A 10,177-nucleotide genomic window follows, 5' to 3' on the forward strand; every position below is an offset into this window, starting at 1 on the left:
CAGCAGGAAAGAGATCCTCTTGGGTATCCTGAATTGTGGCGGGCCGAAGGTGTTTTGGATCACAGTGCAGAATATCCAAACACCTCCCCCCCATCCCACTGGTTAATGTAGGGCAAAAATCCAGTTGGCATTTTTTTTCCTGCCCACCCTTCTCAGTGCGAGTGCCACTTCCTATTCATTCTTTTCAGTGAGACCAGTCTCTTCTCCTCCCATCCTGCTGCTCTTAACAGCATCATCTACCATCTCGAACATCTGCCTCACTTGGCCCTATGGGATAGCAGCACTGCCTTTCGTGGGGTCAAGAAGAACCCACAGGGAGATAGGGGAGAGAACACTGCTGCTTGCAGATGGCACATATCTGTGTCTTTAGCTAGTGCCTGAAAGAGACTGGCTGCTGCACCAAGACGTCACAGGGGTCAATTGTACCGTATAGGACACCCAATTCCCCCGAGAGCCTCTTTATGTTCTCCGTGCCAAGGCAAAACTCCTTCTGTGGTCTGGCCTATCTGCATTTGGTTTGCTCAGGAGATTCGCCCCCCCCCCCCGCTAGCAAGGGGTGGGAGAGATCACCAAGTCCCCTCCCTAAATATCACACTAATCCCTTCTCCTCCTTCGCCAGGCACAGCCGTTGTGTGTTTTCCTTTGAAGCTCTCATTTGAAGCTTGCAGGGCTGAGAACCTTTGCTCTGTGTTTTTCTTTTTTTAAAAAATTAAACGAACGCCTTCGATTCTCAAGACGCCGGATCCTGTCCCAGATTCCACACTTGCCCAGAGTGCTGGAGGATACTCAGGCTTTGTTGGAGGGAATCCCAAGGCTGTGCATGTCCTCCCTCCCTCCCTCCCTCCCTCCCTGCAGAAGGAGAGGGCTTGTCTGTGGTGTAAACTGAAGTGACGGAGTTGTGATATTTATGAGTTGAGATGGCTGAGAGCGAATGCAAGGGTTCGTGTGGTGGTGGTGGGGGGAGCAGGTGTTGGGGATTCCCAGGGCGCCGTGAGGTTTCTTGCAGCACCTCCAAACCAAAGGCTTTCCTCTTCCAAAACACGTTACCTGTGTCCGGTGGATCTGGAGATCTCCCTTTCTCCTTCATCCCTTCCCGGCAACCTCTCCTCTATCCCCTTTTCCCAAGCAGCCCCCCTCCTCCTTGGCAGCAAGAGGACAGGAACATCCTTGGATCAGGCTGCTGGCTGGTTGCTATGCCGACCATGCACTGGGATGCTGGCGTGCTGGGTCCCCGGGGAAGGGGAATAGGATTAATTGTCCCGAAGTCTCGAGTTGATGAGCTAATGACTGAAGCTGGCGGTGCGCAGAAGGAGCAAGTTGGGCTCCAGCCGGCTGCCGACACAAAAGTGATGCTGGCGCGGACGTGTGGGCGTGAGGGGTGGTGAGCTGGAGAAGGCACGCGTGCGCATGGACAGTTGTGCGCACTGGTGCGCTGCGTGTGGCTGGGAAGGGATTTCCCGGGGAGGGATGGGGGCAGGTGCCAAGGCTGAGACTTGTTGATCTGGGCGTGAGTCTCTGCGGGGGGGAGGGGGCAGTTGCCACTGCGGCATCGATGGTCTCCCTGGATCCGTGAAGGGCGCGTTAGTGATCGTGGGCAGAGTTCCAGGTGTGCGGACTGTGGAGGGAAGGGGGAGGCTGCAATGTAATGTGAGCTCATGTGCTCTGATGGTGCAGAGGTGTGAGAACTGGTATAAGGAATCTATCTGTCAAGTGCATGTTTTATCCCTCCTTCCCCCTGGGGAGCTCTGGGTAGTCTGCATCGTTCTCCCCTTTTCTCTTTTATCCTCATAACAGCCATGGAAGGTGGTGGTTGGGGTTTTTTTGCCTCCTCTTCCTTCCACTTTCGTTTTATTTTATTTCTTGAGCACCCTGGATGATGAAGAGTTCTATACTATAAGGAAGTACTACATGGGTTTGTTTTTGGATTTTGCTTTGGACCGATGTGACTTTATGCAGTCTCTTTCTGACGTAAGGTGGTGTACCAGCAATATATTACAATCAGTGTTCCCTCTAAGCTGAGTTAGTGTGAGCTAGCTCTCAGTTTGTTAGCCTCCAGCTCACACATTTTTGTCTTAGCTCAGGAAAGGATGGCTCCAGAGCAAACTAACTTATGCAGTGGCCAGATCGCTTGCTCACAACTTTAATGGCAACAGCTCACAAAGTAGAATTTTTGCTCAGAAGACTCCACAGCTTAGAGGGAACATTGGCTGTTGGGCCCTTCTTGGGCCCTGCACGGGGAGGGTGAGGAAGGGTGGGAGTGCAGAGGAGGCTGGGAAGTTGGGCTGCCAGCTCTGGGGTGGGAAATGCCGGGAGATTTTAGGGGTGGAGCCTGGGGAGGGACTTCAATGGGGTATAAGGCGGCCATAGACTCCGCCTTCCAAAGTGGCCACTTTCTTCAGGGGAACTGATCTCTGTCGCCTGGAGATCAGATGTGATAGTGGGAGGTCTCCAGCGACTGCCTGTTGAAGAAATACTACTCACTGCAGTTTAAATATATATTTTCATATTAATACTACATCACGGCTGTTTTCTCCATTGTCTACTGCCTGGAGGTTGGCAACCCTCCTGGGAAGTGGCTGGCCTCTCATGAGTCCCCAGGAACATGAGGACACCAGGGAACTTAGAACCCATGTCTTTTATCGGAGAATAAGAACACGAGGCTCTCTCACACAGGAGAGTCGCTCCATGCCCTGCTCCAGCTGCCTGATTTTCTACCCTCACTAAGGGTGCCAGCCTCCAGGTGGGGCCTGGAGATCTTTTGGAACTTACAGCTGATCTCTAGATGACAGAGATCAGTTTCCCTGGAGAAAATGGCAGCTTTGGGGGGCGGACTCTACGGCATTATACCTTACGGAGGTCCCTGTCCTCCCCGGCTCCACCCCCCAAATCTCCAGGAGTTTCCCAACCTGGAGTTGGCAACCCTAATTCTCATGCACACCATCGTAGTCTTGCCTCTCATGTGTTCTCCCAGCTCTTCTCTATGACTGCCCTTAAGTCCTGACCCAAGAGTTGCTGTTGGCCTGGGGACTGGGGGAGAGGCTCAGTCCTCCTCCACCCCCCCCCCGTGTCCTCTCCAGCCCAATTACTCAGCCACACCCTAGCCAATGGCCTTTGGGCCACACCCTTGCAACTAGTTTAACCCTGGTTGGGTCTGTCTGGCCATGTCCTCAGCCCTTCCATATACTCCTGGGGTATCCCACCACCCCACGTCACAGGTGGGATAGGCTGAGAGAGAGTGACCAGCCGAAGGTCGTGCTGGGAGTTTCACAGCAAGCTGGAAGAGGAAACTGGGTTTCCCAGGGCCTACTCTGAAATGCTAACCCCCATTGGACTTTTATTTGTTCATTTACTTGCTGGTTGCCACATTTTAATTTTTTCTACTTTGTCCAAGGAATCGGGGAAAGATACATGATTTTCTCCTTCGCCACCCACATTTCATTTTTCAAAACAACCCTGCTAGGTAGGTTATGTGGAGAGGCAGCAAGCATCATGGCTTGAAGGGATTTGAACCTGGGTCCTCTCTCTCAGGAGTCCAGCGCCATTAGCCGGTACACCGCAGTGGTAATGAGCAGCTGGGAGAGATGTGGGCGTGAACGCTTGTGCAATGGATTCTGTAAGCAGGCTGGCTGTTGGTGAGCTTATGGCAGAGGGAGGCAAGGGTGGCAAGCGTGACAAATGCTCACGCAACGTGGACTGTGTGTCTGTGGAGGGTTATGCATGTGGATGCTTTTTCATGCACAGTGTGAATCCAGCTGTGCTAGGATGATGGTAGCAAATGGTTGCACAAGCTATTGAGGATGCAATAGGCACACGTCTGTCCGTGGGGGTTGGCCCCGTGCCTGACCCCCACCCAGTCTTTCTTTGCTTGCTGTTACTTTGATCCTGGTAAAGGAGAGGTAGTGAATTCTGGGAGACTGCATTCTCGCAGCTTAGTTGGGGATCCAGTTGTGGGGAGAAGCCAGACCACCCTGCTCACGGCAGGGGGGGGACGGACCGCTCTAGCCCTGACTTAGCAAAACTGTCTTGTTTGGCAGAGGCTTGGGTAGAGGGGGCGGAGTGGCTGGGATCTTTCAAAGGGTTGTTTTTAAAAGGCTGCTTTTAAGAGGAAAGCGGGCTTTTAAAAATGGATGAAGCTGGCTGGGAACACTTGAAGGGGAACGCCGGCTCACAGAGAAGCAGCTTCGGGGCTGCCCCCAAGCATTATGAGTCTGGGATCCTCCTGGGGCATGGCGATGGGGGGGGTAGTGAGGGGGGCAAGGCTGTTCCAGAATGGGGAAAGGCCCTTCTCCCACGTTCACCAGCCCTCCCCTTTCTGTCCCCCCTTCCTCTGCCGGCCACCTAATGCCAGTCCCTTGGTTTTGCCTGTAACTTGCAAATCCTGGTGATTTAGATTGGGGCTGGAGACAATTAAGCAGATGGATGCAAAATGCCTTAATTTGCATGAACACAGAATGTGACTGAGTCTCCTTGGTTGTGAAATGGATTTTTTTTTTTAACTGTTGGAGATCAGGCAGACTAATGTCAACACAGGACTGAAAACAATCTCAGCCTGCCTCAGAGTGTGATACTGGAATCCAGGCGCTTCATCCTTGCTTAATCCCTTCTTCTCTTCACCTTGGTTAATGTCAGAAGTTTTCCATTGTTTTGTTCTGAATACCTGTACTTGAAAAAGTGTTCTGTGTCTCTCAGAAGCTTGCCTGCAGAATAGGGTTGCCAAGTCGACTTATCTGCAAAGCGGTGGGATTCCTGGCTCCGTCAAGAGTCTCCCCGCGTGTGTGCTTTGCGCACGCGCGCCACAATGACATCACCGGACGTGACGTCATCGCGTCGCCCACGTTGGGGGCGGGGCACCGTGACTCGAGGGAAAACCATCGAGTTTTCCCTTGATTCACAGAGTGTCCCCCCCACAACATGGCCAGCACGCTGGGGACGCCCTCCAGCAGGGGGTGGAGTTCCCCAGCGGGGGCTTGGCAAGCCTACTGCAGAAAGTTGTAGCTGCATTTCTCTTAGGGTTACCAACCTTCAGGTGGCACCTGGAGATCTGATTTTACAGTTGTTCGCCAGATGACCAGGATCAGTTCTGTAATGTATTGAAATGATTACATGAATCACCTCATAGGACTCCCATGTTAAGCTTCGAGCCAGACCAGGGCTCCTCTGAGCGAACTTCCTATTGGTCGCTTCGTAACAGCGACCAATCAGAACGATACCATTCCCTAGGAGGGAAAGACTCCCATTGGTCTTTATTCTAGCAATCTCATTGGTTGTTATTTGTAAATAGGCGTGGCTACATTAGCCCGGTTATGTTTAAAAGGAGCATAAGCTCCCACTGTTTTCTGTTCTGGTTTCTTACTGAGTTAGTGCTTGTTCGTTACTTCCAATAAAGCTGAATCACTTGCTGAATCACTGTACGAGTCCTTTGTTAGCGCGATCTAACAATTGGCGACGAGGATGGGATGTTAGAGCAGGTAGGCAGCCCTGCGGACATCCACACTTCGGACTCGGAAGAAAGCGGGCAAAGCACAGCAGCCGATCCGGCGGAGGCGCCACCAGCTCCGGTGCCCAAGTCTCCCCCGATGGCTGGAAGCCAGAAGTTCGAGTGCTTCGAACCCTCCTCAGAAGACTGGGACTCCTACCTGTCCAGGTTCGAGTTCCATCTGGAGACCCACGACATCACCGATGAGGCGAAGAAACGAGCATGCCTCCTGAGTTCCTGCGGGAAGGGGACCTTCGACATAGCCAGGTCGTTGGTGGCCCCAACTGATATAAAGACTGTCACCTACGCTGACATCACGGAGAAGCTTAAGGCTCACTATTCTCCACAACCGTCGGAGATCGCCTGCCGGCACGCTTTTTACAAGCGGAACCAGGCCGGAGGCGAGACCATCGCAGATTTCGTGGCGGCCCTTCGCAAAGCCGCACGGCCATGTAATTTCCACAACGTGGAGGAAGCCCTCAGAGACCGTCTCGTCTGCGGTCTCAAAGATGAAAGGCTGCAACAGAGGCTGTTCGCCCGCACCACCCTGACCTGGGCAGTGGCCTACGAAGAGGCCGTGGCCGCGGAAGCAGCGGAGAAGTCCACGAAGGAGGTCCGCCAGCGGGTGGCAGAGCCCAGTATACACGCTCAACGAGACAGCGAGGGCGAAGACGCGGATGATGACGTCAACGCGGTTCGAGGCAAGCGGACCCCAGCGAAGACTACCAACGTCAAGCCTTGCTCCGGTTGTGGCGGGAAACACCAGCGCGACTCCTGTTGGGCTCGTGATGTCGACTGCAGAGCGTGTGGGCGGCGTGGTCATCTGGCCAGAGTCTGCAGATCAGCAAAGAAGGATCCCTCAACTAACAACCGGTCAGCGCAGAGGGGCACTCCAGTCAGCACCCAAGGCAAGACCCGTTCCTCAGCATCGGAAGCAAGCTGCCAGTTGACGGCGACCTTGTCGAGCGCATCGGCCGTAAATCGCACCAGCAGCCAGGGCAAGATCACCGTGACTCCACTCCTCGACGGCCGACCCTGTACAATGGAGGTGGACTCAGGATCGTCCGTGACGGTGATTTCTGCCGCGTCCTGGCGCCAGTTGTTCCCGAACCGAAGCCGGCGGCGGCTCCAGCCTGCGGGAACCAGAGTGTCCGACTTCCAGGGCAACCGAATTCCCTTGGCCGGACGGGACTCTGTTACTGTTGAGTATAAGGGGAAATGTGTTAAACTGTCATTCCTGATTGCAGAGGGAGACCGGGTTAACCTGCTAGGGTTAGATTGGTTTGAGCCATTGGGCATTGGTATTTCTGGGATTAACAGGATGTCTGAAAATAAATGGGGCATGCTGTACGACCTGTTCCCTGATGTATTTGCCGAAGGGTTGGGGAGGTACAAGGGCCCCCCGGTTGCGTTTGACTTAGATCCGTCAGTCAAACCTATTAGGTTGAAGTATCGGAAAGTACCTGTGTCTCTCAAACATAAGGTGGAAAAAGAGATTGACAAACTAGTTGAGCAAGGGGTTTTAGAGCCAGTACCATACAGCAAATGGGAGACCCCGATCGTAACCCCTGTCAAATCAGATGGGTCCATACGACTATGCGCCGATTACAAATGTACGATTAACAAGGCGCTGCAGCAACATTCGTACCCGGTCCCGGTAATAAGCCACATTTTGGCTTCCCTGGGGGGTGGCAAGATTTTCGCCAAATTTGACCTGGCCCAGGCATACCAGCAGTTGCCTGTCACCCCGGAGGCTGCCGAGGCCCAAACAATTGTAACCCACCAAGGGGCTTTTAAAGTGAACAGGCTGCAATTCGGGGTCAACGTAGCACCTGGGATTTTTCAGGGCCTCATGGAACGTCTACTAAGGGGGGTACCTGGCACAGTGCCCTATTTTGACGACGTGCTGATTGCGGGCGGGTCTGAACAGGAACTACTGGACCGGGTTAAAGAGGTCCTCAGGCGTTTTCAAAATGCCGGTCTCAGAGTTAAGCGCTCAAAATGCACGCTCGGGGTGGAAAGTGTGGACTTCCTGGGGTTTCGCATTGACGCAGAGGGAGTCCACCCCACGGATGAGAAGGTATCTGCAATCCAAAACGCCCCCAGGCCGGTGAGTAAGAAGGAGCTCCAATCCTTTTTAGGACTCCTGAATTTTTATCATGCGTTTTTACCGCATAAGGCATCAGTGGCGGCCCCTTTGCACGCGCTTTTGCACAAGGAGGCAAAATGGAAGTGGGGGCAGGCCGAGGAAAAGGCTTTTGTGGGAGTCAAGGAGCTGCTGACATCTAATGCCGTACTCACGCATTATGATGAACACAAGCTCCTGGTGTTAGCTGCTGACGCTTCACCTTTTGGAGTAGGCGCAGTTTTAAGCCATCTGATGCCTGATGGGAGCGAAGCGCCTATCGCTTTTTATTCTAGATCACTATCTGCGGCAGAGCGGAACTATGCCCAGATAGACAAGGAGGGTCTGGCGTTGGTAGCGGCTGTCAAAAAGTTCCATGATTTTATTTTTGGCAGACGATTTTTGCTGGTCACTGACCACAAGCCGCTACTGGGGATTTTTGCGCCCGATAAGCAATTGCCAAACATCATGTCCCCACGCATGCTTAGATGGGCGATATTTTTGCAGGCTTATGATTTTGACTTAGAGCACCGGCCTGGGAAAGCGATTGGGCATGCGGATGCCCTCAGCCGGTGCCCGGTGCCGGACATTGGCGCAGACCCTGCCCCCGCCTGTGAGGTCTTGGCAATTGAGGAGCTTCCTCGACCCCCGGTATCATCCAGGGACATTGCAGCACACACGGCCAAGGATAGCGTGCTGTCCCGAGTATTAAACTGGGTTTGGAGGGGGTGGCCGGTTGGAAGCGTTGAACCGGAGTTCGGCCCTTACAAAAGCCGTCAAAATGAACTATCCATTTCTAAGGGCTGTGTATTATGGGGGAACAGGGTGGTGGTTCCTGACAAACTCAGGACGAGAGTGTTAGAGTCGCTGCACGAGGGTCACCCCGGTATGGTACACACCAAAGCGTTGGCCAGAGGGTATGTCTGGTGGCCGGGGCTGGACAAAGAGATCGAAGAATGGGTACGAGGGTGTCCCAAATGCCAGCAAGTCAGACCCGATCCCCCACAAGCTACACCCCAAGGCTGGGAGTCATCTGGTAAACCCTGGGCCAGATTGCATATAGATTTTGCTGGCCCTCTCCAAGGGCAAATGTTCCTAATTGTGGTGGACGCTATGTCCAAATGGCTGGAGGTCGTGCATATGAAATCGACCACATCACTTGCTGTGATCCATGCGCTCCGCCGACTTTTTGCCACCCACGGGTTGCCTGACGTCATCGTCAGTGACAACGGGCCTCAATTTGTGTCTGAGGAATTTAGGCTCTTCCTCACGAGTAATGGCATACGCCAAATGACTTCGGCCCCTTTCCATCCGGCATCTAATGGCCAAGCCGAACGGATGGTCAGGACGGCCAAAGAGGCCCTGGGTAAAATGGACGAAGGGGACTGGAGCCAGAGGCTGGGCTCCTTTCTTTTGCTGCAGCACACCACCCCCTGTAGTGCTACAGGCCGTAGTCCGGCCGAATTGTTAATGGGGCGGAGACTCACGACCCGTTTGAACCGAATGCACCCAGACCTCACTGAAGAGCAATCCGAGCGTACCACGGCGCAACCGAAGGTGCGCATGTTTGAAAAAGGGGACAAGGTTTTCGCACGAAATTATGCAAACGGGCACTTATGGCTTCCTGGGGTTATATCCGACTCTGTGGGTACTCGAATGTATGTGGTGCAGTTAGCTGACGGTCGAATATGGCGGCGCCACATAGATCAGTTAAGGAGACGTTGGGCTAGGGACAGCGCTGACTCTCCGACGGCTGAATCCCCTGATGTCGAGTGGACACCCCCAGAGCAGGCGGTGAGTACCGAAAGGCCCGGTACTGTCCCCGAGTCAGGGCAGAACCCTGTGTGCGGGGCTGAAATCCCAGTCGAGTCTGTGCCTGATCCAGGCTGTAGTGAACCCCACTCTGACCCACAACCTTGTCTGCCCATGGAGCCTGCACCGCTCCGCAGGTCCCAGCGTTCGCGGCAAATGCCGACTTATCTGAAGGACTATGAGTGTAAATACTGTTGGAATAACTGATGTACAAAGGTTGATTGCATGTTTGTAAATAATAAAACAATTGGGATGATGGCTTAACTTAGGGGGGAGGAATTGTAATGTATTGAAATGATTACATGAATCACCTCATAGGACTCCCATGTTAAGCTTCGAGCCAGACCAGGGCTCCTCTGAGCGAACTTCCTATTGGTCGCTTCGTAACAGCGACCAATCAGAACGATACCATTCCCTAGGAGGGAAAGACTCCCATTGGTCTTTATTCTAGCAATCTCATTGGTTGTTATTTGTAAATAGGCGTGGCTACATTAGCCCGGTTATGTTTAAAAGGAGCATAAGCTCCCACTGTTTTCTGTTCTGGTTTCTTACTGAGTTAGTGCTTGTTCGTTACTTCTAAATAAAGCTGAATCACTTGCTGAATCACTCTACGGTTCCTTTGTTAGCGCGATCTAACACTTCAAATTGGTGGTTGTTTCCATAAAGCTTCAGTTCCTGTCTGCCTGGCTGCAGGTTTAAGAAGGAGAAGAGAAGAGATTGGATTTATACCCTGCCCTTCACTACCCAAAGGAGTCTCAGAGTGG

The 10,177-nt window shown here is 53.1% G+C and overlaps 1 protein-coding gene across 1 annotated transcript in view; it reads left to right on the forward strand.

Moving 5' to 3' along the window:
- NRXN2 (neurexin 2) overlaps positions 1-10,177 on the forward strand; it is a 419,710-nt gene that overhangs the window by 97,149 nt on the left and 312,384 nt on the right. The window lies entirely within an intron of this gene.

The sequence above is a fragment of the Gekko japonicus genome, unplaced genomic scaffold, assembly GCF_001447785.1.
Source record: "Gekko japonicus isolate JY-2015 unplaced genomic scaffold, Gekko_japonicus_V1.1 scaffold313, whole genome shotgun sequence".
In the NCBI taxonomy this organism is placed as follows: Eukaryota; Metazoa; Chordata; class Lepidosauria; order Squamata; family Gekkonidae; genus Gekko; species Gekko japonicus.